Source organism: Symphalangus syndactylus, chromosome 3 (assembly GCF_028878055.3).
Source record: "Symphalangus syndactylus isolate Jambi chromosome 3, NHGRI_mSymSyn1-v2.1_pri, whole genome shotgun sequence".
Classification (NCBI taxonomy): domain Eukaryota; kingdom Metazoa; phylum Chordata; class Mammalia; order Primates; family Hylobatidae; genus Symphalangus; species Symphalangus syndactylus.
The window spans coordinates 104,676,427-104,691,131 of NC_072425.2; the positions used below are offsets into that span (position 1 = coordinate 104,676,427).

General features: G+C 40.5%; 1 protein-coding gene across 6 annotated transcripts in view; it reads left to right on the forward strand.

The window, feature by feature from the left end:
- The window catches only part of SLC25A13 (solute carrier family 25 member 13), a 205,230-nt gene that overhangs the window by 115,782 nt on the left and 74,743 nt on the right, over positions 1–14,705 (forward strand). The window lies entirely within an intron of this gene.

Genomic DNA, 14,705 nt, shown 5'->3' on the forward strand with positions numbered 1-14,705 from the left:
CAGTGAGCTGAGATTGCGCCACTGCACTCCAGCCTGGGCAACAGAGAGAGACTCCGTCTCAAAAAAAAAAAAAAAGTTAAAAGTGTAAATAAGTAAACCTGGAATCAAATTGTATGTAAAAGTCCTGATTGGAGTGTTGAACTGTGATTTACTTACTACATACTTTGCAGCCTGGCAAAACTGTCCCATTGAGAAGTATTTCTTTATTAATATGTTGAAGTCATAGAATTAAATGGGATTTCCACAGATTTATGTAGAACTCCTTCATGTTTAGAAGCAATACACATTGAGGCCCCGGGAAATCAAGTGATTTCCTCAAGGTCACTTAGGTCAGGAGGGGAAAAATTACAACTTAAAATTTTGGCTTGTGACTCGCTATGTTACTACTTACCGATATTTTGTTTTCCCCTGGAAATGGACAGATTTGTCTTCAGCTTCAGAATCATTTCATCTGACACCTTTTATAGATAAGACACTAGTTTCAAACTTGGCTACATATTGGAATCACCTGGAAGCTTTAAAAACTAATGTTGCCTCAGTCCCACCTCTAGAGATTAGATTTAATGCGGGCAAGGGGGAAGCCTGGGTATTTGGGGGCTATTTAAAGCTTCTTGGGTGGCCCTAATGGAGAACCAGTGTGCTAAGGGCACTTGTGCACTTTCTTCTGTGGGTTAACCGCTGTAGCAGTTGTCTACGTTTCTGGGGTGCACTTTCCCTAACCTAGTCCCTGCTGCCCTGCTGCTCTCGTGACCCCCTTCCCCCACCCATATGATCATATCATTGGGCCACTGATGATGCAAGGAGAAGAGTATTCACAAAATACGATTATAACTTAGTTTTCCTTCAGCAGCATTATTTAAAAATACTTTAAATACAACATTATCATTTAGTCACTCGAGGTCAATATCTATAGGCTATATAGATGTTTATGCATTTGCTTTGTTTCTAACAGTTACATTTTATTTATACTTTATTACATATGTTTAAAAAGACTCATGTAAGGGGACTCATTTGGTATGTTTACATTTTGGATCTTGAGGAAAATTTTCAATTCTTTGTTACTAGAAATGTCCTTAGTGAGTATCCTGGTGCCCCTGGCTTTTTCGTGTGTTCCAGACCTTGCCAGAGCCCTCTGGGGAGTGGTTGGAATCTTGTTCTGGGTGGAGGTGGAGGGTGCATGGGTTGTGGTGCTCACTTGGTAAAGATTTTGTGGTGTCCATTCTTAGCAACTAGCATTTGTGATAGGTTAACTTCAATAGGTGCTTCTCTTTTTCACTTTTAATGGTATTACTATGATTCATATAATTTGTCCTGCTGTCTAGTTTGCTTGTATTTTCCAGGCCTTTGGAAACATAAAACAAGATGCCCTAAACCTGCCTTTGTATTTTTTAAAAACAAAGCGTTAATGTCTGTGAATCCCTGTTTTCAGTTCTCTGTAAACATAAACCTACTTACATAACTCAGATGGAGAATGTAATGTGAGTTGCCGGATTTTTGCTGCTGTTTCCACAGGACGTTGTTGTGCTGTAGGAGGTGGTATTCATTTTGATGAGGAATAATTACAATAATGTTATTGAGACAAATGCCTCAAATTGACTTTATGGAACACAGCCTAATTAACTTTTAGTCTTAATGGGATGTTAGCAGTAGTGAGGATGATCGTCTTTCCTCCTCTAAGCAAGTGTCAATTATACTGAATTGAGTAGATTTTCAACTGCTCACAGCAGCCTCTAGGCCTTCCTCCAGATATGGGAAAGCCAGAGTCCAGGATTAAATAACTCGGGGATTATGGTTATGTTTCCAAACAATTTGTAAGGTGTTCACTTAAACTTGACTTCATTCTATAACGGTAAATGGAAACATCCCACAGTGTCCTGCGTGGGATGATTTTGTCTCTGTAGCCAGAATAGAAGTACTGAACTTTTACTAGATTACAATGGTTATAGTGGTTAATGATCTCAGTCAGGGCCTTGCTTTTGTGTCCTACTCCAGATCCGGACTTACAGGAATTAATGGATGGACCATGATAGGCTTTACCTGAATGCCAGTTTTAATGTCTACCATTGGGTTCCTTCCTTCCTTCCATTTCATATGTTTTGTTTCCTTCATTTGAACTCTTTTCTGAATGCAGGTAGAGCTTCAGACCTCTACTTCAGATACTTTGTTTGCTTCCTTTGGGCTCTTTCTGTATGCAGGTAACTTCTTAAAGATATTAGTGAATTTAATCTGCTGTGTTTCAGGCTTTTACTTTGTCAGGCAGGCATCCGCCTTTCTGCTCTAGGGCAGGACTCAGAAATAGGCACCAGCTCCCTGGCTGATGCCAAAGCTGTGAAGGCAGATGCTTGGTTGCTTGAAATATGAACGAGCTGCCACCATGCATGCTGCTACCTGTCACATGACGTGGAAGGGGAGCAGCTGTAGGGACAGCCAAAAAGTGCTTGTGATTTCAGGGAACTTGTATGGCATGTAGAGACAGCACTCCTCTATTCCACTGAGGGTCCCTAGAAGGTAGCTCAGGTTGGTTCCGGCCAGCACGTTACCTGTGCTTATGTATGTGTATACATGTGTGTGATTGGTGGGGCAGTGCAGTTCTCTGCAGCTCCTTTTTTTTTTTTTTTGTCATTTAGTAAATGTTTTACTATATGTAAGCAAGTGTGAGCTTCTTAGAAACCACCATGTGGCTGTGAGGATCTTACTTGGGTCATGTGTTTATCTGTGTAGAGTCTGGACAGGTCCCCACCCACTAAGGTGCTGGCAGTCCTGGGCATTGCTTACATGATGAGTTGCTATGTCCTTTTCTGTGCTTTGGTTGTAAAAGTCATAAAGTGGTGAATCAGTTTGATATTATTTGAGCTAAACTTGACTGATTTGTACTTTGCAAGTGGTAAATCAATTTGATATTATTTGAGCTAAACTTGACTGATTTGAACTTTGCATCTAGTAACATTGAAGCAAGTGGCAGGGATACAAAGCCTCCTTCCTGTAGTCTTCTTCCTCATTGGAATGGAAGGATTTCAGCAGGGAGTGGGGTCACATTTCTCTTACCCCATTATTTATACTGTTACATCTGTTGCTGCTATTTTTTAATGCCCAGTTAACTTCATCTCCATGTAACTTCATGAATGATGGTATGTGTGAATGTGAATACAGTTTTATATGTGGGTAAATATGTGTATTTTAAAATATTCTATAAACCTCTCCACATATGTCTACTCCCAGCTCCTAGAGCAAAGCTCTAATTTTATAGCCGCTAGTTTTAAAATAGATTTTAATATTCTTTGTATTTTAGAAAATATTTTGGAGAAATTTTTCTATTCTAACCTGATGGAACTGCAGTTGATAAATAGTAGTAACGGGCTTTGCGCGGAGGCTCATGCCTGTAATCCCAGCACTTTGGGAGGCCGAGGCGGGTGGATCACGAGGTCAGGAGTTCGAGACCATCCTGGCCAACATGGTGAAACCCCATCTCTACCAAAAATACAAAAAAATTAGCTGGGCGTAGTGGCGTGCGCCTGTAATCCCAGCTACTTGGGAGGCTGAGGTGGGAGAATCGCTGAACCCAGGAGGCAGAGGTTGCAGTGAGCCGAGATCAGGCCACTGCATTCCAGCCTGAGTGACAGAGCAAGACTCCGTCTCAAATAAATAAATAAATACATAGTATTAACCTAAAACTCGGTATTTTTTGTGTGTTGTGATGATTACTCATATTGGGCAAACCATCCAATTCAGCAAATATTTGCTGAGCATGTTGGGTTTGTCAAGAGGATTTGTGCAAAGGTTTGAAAGGTGCAGAGACTATAACTCTTGAGACACTCATAATGTGAAAATCTAGGAGTTGTATCTGGGTATATCCACCTGACGGTGCAAAAGGAGCAACTACAAGTAAGTATAAAATGTTTGCCCTATGAGTTTGTTGTTTTGTAGCAGAAACCCTTAAAGGTTTGTGGCATAAACCCTAATGGCAGGTATTCAGATCCTTTGCCAACTTTTGTTTTCCTTTTTCTTTTCTTTTCTTTTTTTTTTTTTTTTTTTTTTTTGAGACAGGGTCTCACTCTGTTACCCAGGCTAGAGTGCAGTGGTACATTAGTGTTCACTACGACTTTGAATGCCAGGGCTCAAGTGATCCACCCGCCTTGGCCTCTCAAAGTGCTGGGATAACAGGCATGAGCCACTGTGCCCAGACTGCTTTGCCAATTTTTTTATTGGGTGAATGTCATAGGCACTTGGGGGCACAGAATGAAAGGTTTCTAAAACTGAAAAGTTTTAACAGAAATGTCAAATTATTGTGTAGTCAGCACTGAGTCACTTTCAAAAAAGTTACAATAACTAATATCTGTATAATGTTTATAATTTACAAAGTGCTTTTAAATATTGTTTCTGATAATAGCATCCTCCCAGTACCCTAAAAGGTGATTATCATTATCACATATGCAAAATAATAAACCTACTCTATGGTAAAATTTTGCATTTACCAGTAGTTTTCCAGGGAAATGGCCCATAGCTTTCATTATGTTTCCAAAGAAGTATCCCAAAAGTGTGGTAAAGAGCAGCTGTTCTAGAGCTTAGCTTCTGCAGTCAGATGACAGGTGTGTGACAAATTCAAGAATACGATGCTGTTCCCACTCTATTGCACTTTCTCCAGGTCTAAGGCTATAGATAGCTATTTTCTGTTCCTAGAAGTTACCATGCATCTGAATGGCAGTACCCAGTCATGCATTGCTAAACGTCTAGCATTCCTGACCCCTACCCATTAATTGCCAGATGCGATCATCAATAAGTTCTTAGGGGTGCATTGTACTGTCATTTCCAGGTTTTTTTTGTTTGATACTGTTTTATAATCTTGGCTATCTATTTTACATGTAATTATTTTAATTTGAAAACAGTCTACACATAGGAGTTTCCACTGGTTCCAATCTCAGGATAGAAAAGTCTAGGATTACTACAAAATTTAATATTTCTGTTAACTAGAACAAGATTGTTATTAGCTACCTCTCATATAGCATTTTCTAGCTAAGAAAGTTCTTGTATTAATATTTGTCCTTACAGTGACCTTAGGTGTTAAGCTAAATAAGGCAGTTGGTGGTGTTTCCCTGTGTAAGCTGAGTGAACAAAAGCCTAAAGAAGTTTTCTGGATTTGTTCAAGATTAGACAGGTGGATTTGAAGTTGAAATTAATTTTTCTAAGTCTCTGGCAGTTTTTTTTTCCCCCAAGGTGCTTATTTAAAAATGCAGAGTCCCAGGCCTCTCCATCCACCTCCCCTCCCAAGAGTCAAATTTAGTAGTTCTGAATAGGGCCTAAGAAGCTGCCTTTCCAGTAAGCATCCTGAATTGCGATGCTCTGGATGGTTCAGGAACCATATTTTGGCAAACTTAGGTCGGGACTAGGCAACCCTGAATGTGTAAAGGTAAACAGCTCTTTATCCTAAGACTAATGGGAAGTCTGTCGAGGCAAACCTCATAAGATTTGTGCTTCAGAAGGATCACTCTACTATTGTGTGGTAAATCTGATGGAGAGGGACATGACCAAGGACAGGGAGACCAGTTGGTTACTTTTTAAGCCAAGAGTCAAACAACTGTGGTCTCAGTTGGATGGTAACAGTGATGGGCCAGAGTAAATGGAGTCAAGAGAACTTACAGGGATAGGCCAGACAAAGCTTCATGATTTAATGGGACAGGGACAGTCAAGGATTTGCAGAACTCAAGGTTGACTCCTGGGTTTTAGACTTGGGCTAGGAGGATGGTGGTGTTTCATTGAAATAGGGAGCACAAGAAGGAGAGGAGGTTTTAAGGAGGGGCTACAGAGTAGTGCTTTGTATGTAAGAGCTGTTCATGTGTATTGGTGTATTGGCTCTGCTGCCTCTTTTCAATTCTTTGGTGTTGAGATGATCTGTAGGAGCCCTACCTACGGCCCATGTATACTTGGGCTTTTTGAAGGAATTTTGTTCTGCACTTTATGTACCCAGGAAATTTCTTCTGTTTCCAGGGGTCATCCGCTTATTGCTCTAAAAGCATCATCCAGAAATTTGCAATGCTCTGAATTGGTGGAGAGGCCTGATTTTGAGGTTGTGGATTCCATTGGCTAGCCAAGAGACAGGATAGCTGACCTGATAGGGAATGAGGCTAAAAATCCTATCTAATATCTTCTCATCAAATAGAGTTTAAGAATGAGGTTACCTGACCCAACAGAGAGCTCTAATCACAAGGGCGTGAGTATTTTATCATAGTTTTACTCTGGTCCTCATTTTGTCAGAAGAGGATGATGAAACCCAAAGACATGAATTGTAGTAAATAGAACTAGGAATACAATCTGGGGATCAAAGCTGTGTCTGGCATCCCAGACTGCTCATTCATATTAGTAAGGATCCTTGTCCTCAGATCACAAGTCCCGTGATAACTTGGTTGGATGCCAAAGCATACCCATGCTAGTAATGCAACTGAACAATTTTGGTTCTTTTTAAGAAAGCAGATTGACCATTATTTTGGCTTCTTGGTCAGCACAGTGTAGAGGTCAGCCCACTTCTTTTCTGTGTAACATGAACATTTTGGTAATTTAGATCCTGAGCCCTAGAGAGTAGAACCCTAGAAGTCTGCTGCTCCCAGGTGTTGGTAGTTGCCACATGTCCCTCTACAAGCCAGAGATTCACTGCTGCTGGTCAGCTGTGGTCTTGGCTTTATACTCACCATCAGTTACGGTTTGCTACTCTATTTGTCGTAGCATCCTGGTGTAAGGCAACAATTTCAACACAAGAGGCTATAGGTGTTAAAAACAAAATTGCTACTACCCCCGCCCAACCACCACCAAACAAAACATACCTTCAACCATGGCAACCCCAAATTTCTAGCTTTAGAATTAATAAGCGATTTCATGTGTTCATAAAAAATAATCCCTTGTAGTAGAACTGGCTGAAGCCATAATTCTTTACAGATGAGTGGACAATTGAGAAGGTCCTTGCTTAGGTTTAGGTTTGAGTAATCTGAGCCATTTGCCCCTCCCTTTTGTCCCCCAACTTGTCTTGTCTGTATTAGTGAAAGTATCTAGACCATGAATTTTTTTTTTTTTTTTTTTTTTTTGAGACAGAGTCTCACTCTTGTCACCCACGCCGGAGTGCAATGGCGTGCTCTTGGCTCACTGCAACCTCCACCTCCCAGGTTCAAGTGATTCTCCTGCCTCAGCCTCTGGAGTAGCTGGGATTACAGGCTGCCCACCCCCATGCCCAGCGAATTTTTTGTATTTTTAGTAGAGACGGGGTTTCACCATGTTGGTCAGGCTGGTCTTGAACTCCTGACCTCAAGCAATCCACTCACCTCACCCTCCCAAAGTGCTGAGATTACAGGCATGAGCCACCGTGTCCAGCCCGACCATTAATTTTTAGTGGCCCAAGAACCCAGTTGTATTTTCATTTTCACTATGTGAATGCCTTTTATGTTGATTCTAAGTTGTATCTGGTGGGGTCTGTGATGTAGCTTTGGTATTGTTTCATAAACACAGCATCATCTGGTGTTCTCAAATGAACTAGTGAGTAGAGCACATTAGTGTTGTTTGCCTTCAACTCTTCCACTAGATGAGTTTCTGTTTTGTGTCCAAATGGAAGCCATTGCTAGTTTGGTGATGAGTAACTAGAGATGTGATCACTTGGACAGTAAGATGCAGGACACGTTCCAGCCACAGCACACACTTTCTACTCTCTGGGCAAAGGAAATCAGGATTCATTTTGCTGTTGTGTCTGTGGTGTTAGCTTGCTGTTTTGTTGAGCAGCCTGTTGTGCAGGGTTTTTACAGTAGCATCCTGGTAAAAATGAGCACTCTATACAGCATCTCCCCAGCTGTTACCCACTGTGAAGTTTAACATTAAATCAGAAGAGCAAGGAAATTGAGATGGAAAAGCTCTGTATTTCGTTTCTACCAAGGTGTTGCAGTGCATGCTGAGCCACATGTGACACTGCTTCCAAAGACCCTTTTAATTAAAGGCCTCACCCAGTGAATTGGGGATGGAATTTCACCCTGAACTCTGAAACTGACTGCATGGCCAAATGGGGATGGGAGGAGGTGCACATAGAACAAAATTAAGAATGGTAACTACTTATCTCTCTACCTATTTTATTGCTATGTTTCATTTTCACTTTGTTAAAAAATATGTGAATCTTCATTTTAATTAGAATGTTTTTCTTCGAATTAGCATAGATTATGAAAATAAAGTGGATATTTATATGCAAACTAGTATGCAGGTACTGATATGTGATGTAATATAGAAATTGTTTGGGCTAAATGTGATATGGTATTTTTTAGGCAAATCGTCTTTATACATTTTTGTTTCCTGTTTTGATAAACAATTAGCTGCATTTTGCCCAGAATTCTTCTATCACCATGTCTAAAAAGGAATTATTTTGAATCATTTCCTTATTAACTCTTTGCTTTTATTAATATTTTAGATTTTGTTAAAATTTCAAAACACAAAAATGCAAATTAACCTGGGTTCAGAAAATATATATATATATTTTTTGGCGTTTTTGGCTTTATAATATAAATCACCTGGATCTCTTGCTTGTTTTGAGGGGCTGGGTTTTTTGGGTTTTTTTGTTGTTGTTGTTGTTGTTCCTGATAAATTATTCTCAGGCTAAAGCACAAACTTGCATGTCTGAATAGAGATGGAGAGAATATTTTATATTCAAAATATACCTACCTGAAAATTGGAGATTATTAAGGAAATTACAGGCCTGGAACTACTAGAAGCACGAATGTTAGACCTAAAGTAGTGTAACCCCTATATATGTTTATTCTGTACAACTAGCAATTTTGAAGAGTTTGATTTTTTTTTCTACAGCAGTCTGAATGGGTGTGTTGAAGTAGTTGGAAACTGCTGCAATAAAAGCCTGTTCCATTAATCATCATGCACCAGAATAGAGGGAACAGAAAATAGTTCACTGGCACATATTAAAGAGAAATTGGGCCTCCTTTCATGTACTTGAGTGGAACTGCCTTAGAGATAGCTGCAGAACTCCTGCTCTTGGACCTTCTGGCCTTAGGTGATAGGAAGGGCCATTTGTCTTCAGTTGGTAACTGTTTTCGGCAGCAGCATTTAGTAAGCACCCATTGCCTGGTACTGTTAAGAGCTCTCTTTAGAGAGACACTTCATTTTCTCAGCTTTCTGGATTTGCTACAAGGTTTCAGGCCCTCTGTCTTATTTTCTTTACTCACTTATTTAGGTATCAGTTTGATTTTTGTTGTCTTCCTGCTCTTTGTATGCACTGTGGGATGATCTCACCTATTTCTACAATCATCTTTTTCTTCTTCTGGTTTTTGGTAGGTCCCCTCTAAAAGGAACAGTCTGTGTAGGCTAAGATCATGGCTCCAGAAGCTGACTGCCTGGATGCATATTCAGTTTCATCCTTGCCCGTGTCACCCTTGGCTCATTCTTACCTCATTTTTCCATCTTCAGAAGAGCGGTGATGGTAGGACCACCTCGGTTGTGGAGAGGATTCAAAGGGATGAAGCAGGGAAAACACAAAAGTCCCTGGGACATAGATGCACTTAATAACTGAGTAAACGTTCGCCTTGTGATGTTTTCTCTAAAATCCTGTTATCTGAATTTCCCAGATCTGTATTTCTACCTGTACCTCCAGCTTTCTTTTGTGCACCTCTTAACTTTTTGTTTATAACTGAAACTCATTTCATTCCAGGTTTTTCATCATGGTCAACCACCTCATCTCTTTCCCCTTAAGTATTTTCCTTTGTGGTAGAGTATCTTCCCCATCATTCAAAATGTAGATTTTTGAGATATATCTTCCTTCATTTATATATTCAAATCATCCTCAAAATTTTGTTAAAGTCTCTTTTCCTATTACCTGTCCAAATCTAGTTATGACCCCCTTACTTATGATTTTGCCTGAGGCAGCATAAGTTAATAGTTAATAATCTCAGTTTTAAAAGCTGACATCCCTTGCTTTGGATCTTAACTCTTCCACTTCTTAGTTGTGTGACTTTAGGCTAGTTACCTGACCTCTCTTCAGGTGCCTCTGTAAAATGAAGATAATAATCATTACTTCACAGAATTATTGTGAGGCTTAAGTGAAATGCTGTCTTTGAAGTTCTTGGCATAGCCCGTGGTCTATAGTGAGTGTTGAAGCATTCAGCTGTTGTCATCCTCCATCCTGGCTGATGTTCATTTTTCTGTTCCTGTGGCTAGTTCAGAATGATTGAGCAGAACCACTGTTTCATATTGCAAGAGACTTTAGAGGTTTTTAAACCTTTCACCTGGGCAAAAATCAAAGCCACTGTTTATTAAATGCCTGTCATGCATGACCTCTGGTTTTTACAACCCTGCACATTAGGTGGTGTTGTGCCTATTCTGTAGAAGAAAATCTGAGGCTCTAAGATGCAATCACCTGAGCTCTCCTGGGTAGCAGTGTCGTGACTTCTGTTTGCGCTCTACCCATGCCTGTTCCAGATTTCATATTGTCATCATAATGTATGGCTTCCATAACTCCCTCTATTAAAGATAAGGTAAAATTCTTGACATGTGTTCCTCAGCCTGTGGTTGAACACGTATTTCTGGTGTCAGGGAACCTGCTACTTTTCAAGGTAGCCCATTTTACTGCTGAATAGTTCTATAGGTTAAAGACTTCTGTGTACTGTGCTAAACTGTGACCCCTATAGCATCTCTCCATTTTTTCAAAAGAAATAGAGGGGCAGCCTAATAATTTTTTTACTTGATAGTCTTTTAACTTCTAAATATATGAATGTAATGATTACTGCCCATATTGTTCTCCCCTCCTCTGCAGATGACTCATTTACTTCTGATCCCCTTCATTTTAGAAATAAATATTATTTTGTATATGCTATATTTCATGCATACTAAAAGCTCTCTGTCTCTATTTTATCCCTTCTGAGTTCAGATCTAGGAGCTGTCAGTCTCCTGACAGCCCATAGTATACATTTAGATTTTCATTAAATAGCTTTTGAGGTGCAAATCAGGAGCTTCGATTTTAAGTCATTCTGCCATGAGTAGTGAGCCTGGTCATTTATTTCAAAGACCACACATTTCTTTCATATTTACGGAGTAACCTGTGTGTTAGCTCCCACTGGCCTCCTGATTTAATTTTTTCCTCCTTTGTCTCTTGGGGCTATGGGAAAGAGAGCAAAAAGGGAGTGAGGCCAGAAGGCCTTTTAGATTTGGTTTCTCTCCTCCTTGGTCTCTGCTACTATTGGTAAAACAATCCTGATGCTCTGGGTGTACAGAAGCCCTTTGCCTTAATGGAAAACTTTAGGGAATTTTATTATTTTTCCACAAAAATGGGCAACAGTAAAATCTAGAGCATTAAATGCAAATTGAGTTTTTATCTTTCCACAGCTGTTAAGATTTCTTAGTGTCAAATTTATCTTTTAATCAAATTCCTGACAATAGCTTTGTCTGAGGTTCCCCATGCAGTTAAGTGAAGTATTAGGAGCATGGGTAGATAGGGGGCTGAGGAGTAGAACTGCTGAGGCTTGAATTCCAGCTTTACTGCTTCCTGTCAGTGAGACTTTAGTTTGCTCAACTGCTATAGTGAAGTTAATAATAGTACCTACCTTATAGGCTTGCAGTAAGCATTCCATGAATTAATTCCTGTAAAATGCTTTACAGCAGTGCCTGCTGCATAATACATGCTTGCTAAGTGCTATTGCATGGTTGTCGTATTGGTTGAGGTCATGGTTTCATTTCTTCACCCGGAAGGAGAAACAGTCACGACATAAACAGATGATCTTCAGAAGGCAACCCACGTCTTCATAAAGTTGGAGAGCCACCTAACTGCATGTTTTCACTCTGTCCTGCTATTTAGAGAACTACATAGATCTAGCATCTTGTTCTGTGTGGAACTTATAATGCCCCCAATCTTTAAGAGCTGTTGGAAATGTATTCTCAAGTTGTTCATCATCAGGCTTAAAAGAACTTTCTTACTCCAACTTGAGGGGTCCCTGCTCGTAGATGTTTAATCATGGAAGCATGGGCACAGGATGTGTTGTGACACTGTCCTCATCACAGGTGTGTCCCCTGTCCTGCTATGTGAGCACCAGCCCCCACCTTGACATCCATTCCCAATCTGGAATTCTGGACAGGTTGGTCTTAGCATTGTGGCTTCCTGCTTTCTGAGGAGGTGGGGTTGCCAGAGAAAGCGGTGCCATTTTTGGTATAACTGAGGATCTCTAAGTTGAGTTATAAACTAGGGAAAATGGTAAATCGCTGAACATACCTTCTACGATTGTTGAGAGTAATCTTGGCTTATGTTAGCTTTAGCAGTGGGTCTGGTAATTCAAAGGAGACTGTTCATTTACTTTCAATTGAATATGTACTGTGGTCATTTTTCACTACAGGGTGTTTAACGGTTGATTTCTTCTTCCTGAATTGGAAGCACTCATATAGAGAACCTCCCTTTGTTCAGTAGCTCACAATTTATTCATTCAGTTGGTTTTACAGAATACTTTTCACTGATGAGAATCCTGTCATTTATTGAGCGCCTACTATATATCTAAAGCATTCTGCTGAGCTGCATGTATAAATGTAAATAGATGCTTACAGGACTTCAGCAGGTTTTACTGTCTTTTCCTTAGTAAGGTAGGTGTAAAGGCAGGAATGTGAATAACTGATTATGATGTAAGATCAAATAAGACAAGTCTTATAATTGATATTCAGACAGGGGGCCACCAGAAGGAACATCAGTTATTTCCAGTTATAAGGCCTGGTTATATTTGCCTAAGTGGTAGCATTTGAGCTAAGCTTAAAGGAAGTGGCAGGATTTCAGGAGCTGGAGAAAGGGGCAGCAGTCTACACTAGGTGGAAGGAGCGAAGTGGGCAAAAGCCCAGGTATGTAGCAGGTCTGGCAGGGGTGGGCATGGGTGACAGGAGATGAGGCAAAGAGTAGTTCCTCTGGGGGCTTGTATGCCTTGCTTCAGAGATGGGTCTGTATGATGAAGGGTCATTGGAGATTTCCATGGATGGAGAGGGAGTCACGTCTTTAATTCTGAAAAGCAACTTTTGATGTGTGCATGGTAGACCACAGAGGTCCAGACTGCAAGCCCAAGCTCCAGACTGACAGTCAGAACCACTGACTCTCAGTGATAATTCAGATGAGGTCTGAGGAAAGCCTGAACCAGTAGCATCAGGAACAAAAAGGAAAAGGTGCATTTGGGCAAACTTCCAAAGGCCTAAGGGACAGAATTTGGTAACTGGTTTACTCTGGGAGAAAGGAAGCTTGAACAATTCAGAATGACAGCTTTCTGGGCTAGGTGGCCAATAAAAGTACATGCCTAATAATTAAGCTGTGAACATAGAAGAGAGACCAGGTTTGAGCACTGTGTCGGGGGATCTACAATACGGGGTTAGTGATGTGTCATTCTACGGCCTTTACACGATACCCACGTGGATATATTCTCTAAACGGAAATTCTGGTCCAGCAGAAAGGAATGAGACTTGAATATGGGAGTTAAGCCTTAGCTTTTAAGAAATCCTTGAGGGCTTAAGAGAGAGAGCACTCTGTCTAGGAGAATAGAGTGAGAAGATGTGAGGCCAGAGGGCCAACAGATGCTTCCCATTTAAGGAGCCAGTGGTGGAGGCTCCAGAAAGATTGGGATCCCAAAAGAGGGCTTCAGCTGAGACAGGCTGGTTTGAAACTGGCAGATGGCTACAAATGAGGAGATTCTTTTAAATAGGATAAGAACTCTGATTCTTACTATTAAATGTTTTATCTTAAAATTTTTTAAATGTAGGCATTTTCAAACTGCAAAAGTAGAAGATTATAATGACCCATCATGCAACTGCTATTTGGCTTCCATTATTGCAAATGCTGTATTTCTTCTTTCATCTCCCTGCCTTTCTGGGGAAGGAAAGGAAGATCGAGTACTTTAAAGCAGTATCAGACTCATGTCATTTCCCTTACACTTTAGTTTGCACAAATTCATAAGGACAATTATTTTTTACGTAACTTGAATAAATATGATGCCATTATCTCACTAAATTTAAAAATTAATTCCTTAATATCATCTAAAAATACTCTATTATATTCAAATAATTTGAGTTTTTGAGAGCCCTATTGGTGTTCCTTTTTTTCTTTTTTTTTTTTTTTTGAGACAAGGTTTCACTCTGTCACTCAGGCTGGAGTGTGGCAGCATGATCTCAGCTCACTGCAACCTCCTCCTCCCCAGGCTCAGGTGATCCTCTCACCCCAGTCTCCGAAGTAGCTGGGACTACAGGCACGCACCTCCATGCCTGGCTAATTTTTTTTTTTTTTTTTTTTTGTAGAGATGGGGTTTTGCCATGTGGCCCAGGCTGGCCTGGAACTCCTAGGCTCAAGGATCCATCCACCTCAGCCTCCCCGTGTTGGGATTACAGGCATGAGCTACTGTGTCTGGCTGATGTTACTTTTTAATTGCATAGAAGTTAGCTGTCACTGCAAGGGCTCATTTGGGAAATGGGCAGAGTGTTGCAAGGAAGATAATGCTCTCTGCAGGAGAAATGCTCCTCCCATATGGTGCATAGTGAGTTTTGATGGGAGGCTGTTTTCTTTTGTGTACACACTTATCCCCTGGGAATAGCAACAGAGCTCTGTGATTGGACTTTCTGTCTCTAGATCATTTTAATTAAACATATGCAATGATACCATGACAGGTTTACCTCCCCTGATCCACATACCATCCAACTACTTGGAGCAGTAGTCCTTAATCAAGACATATGGC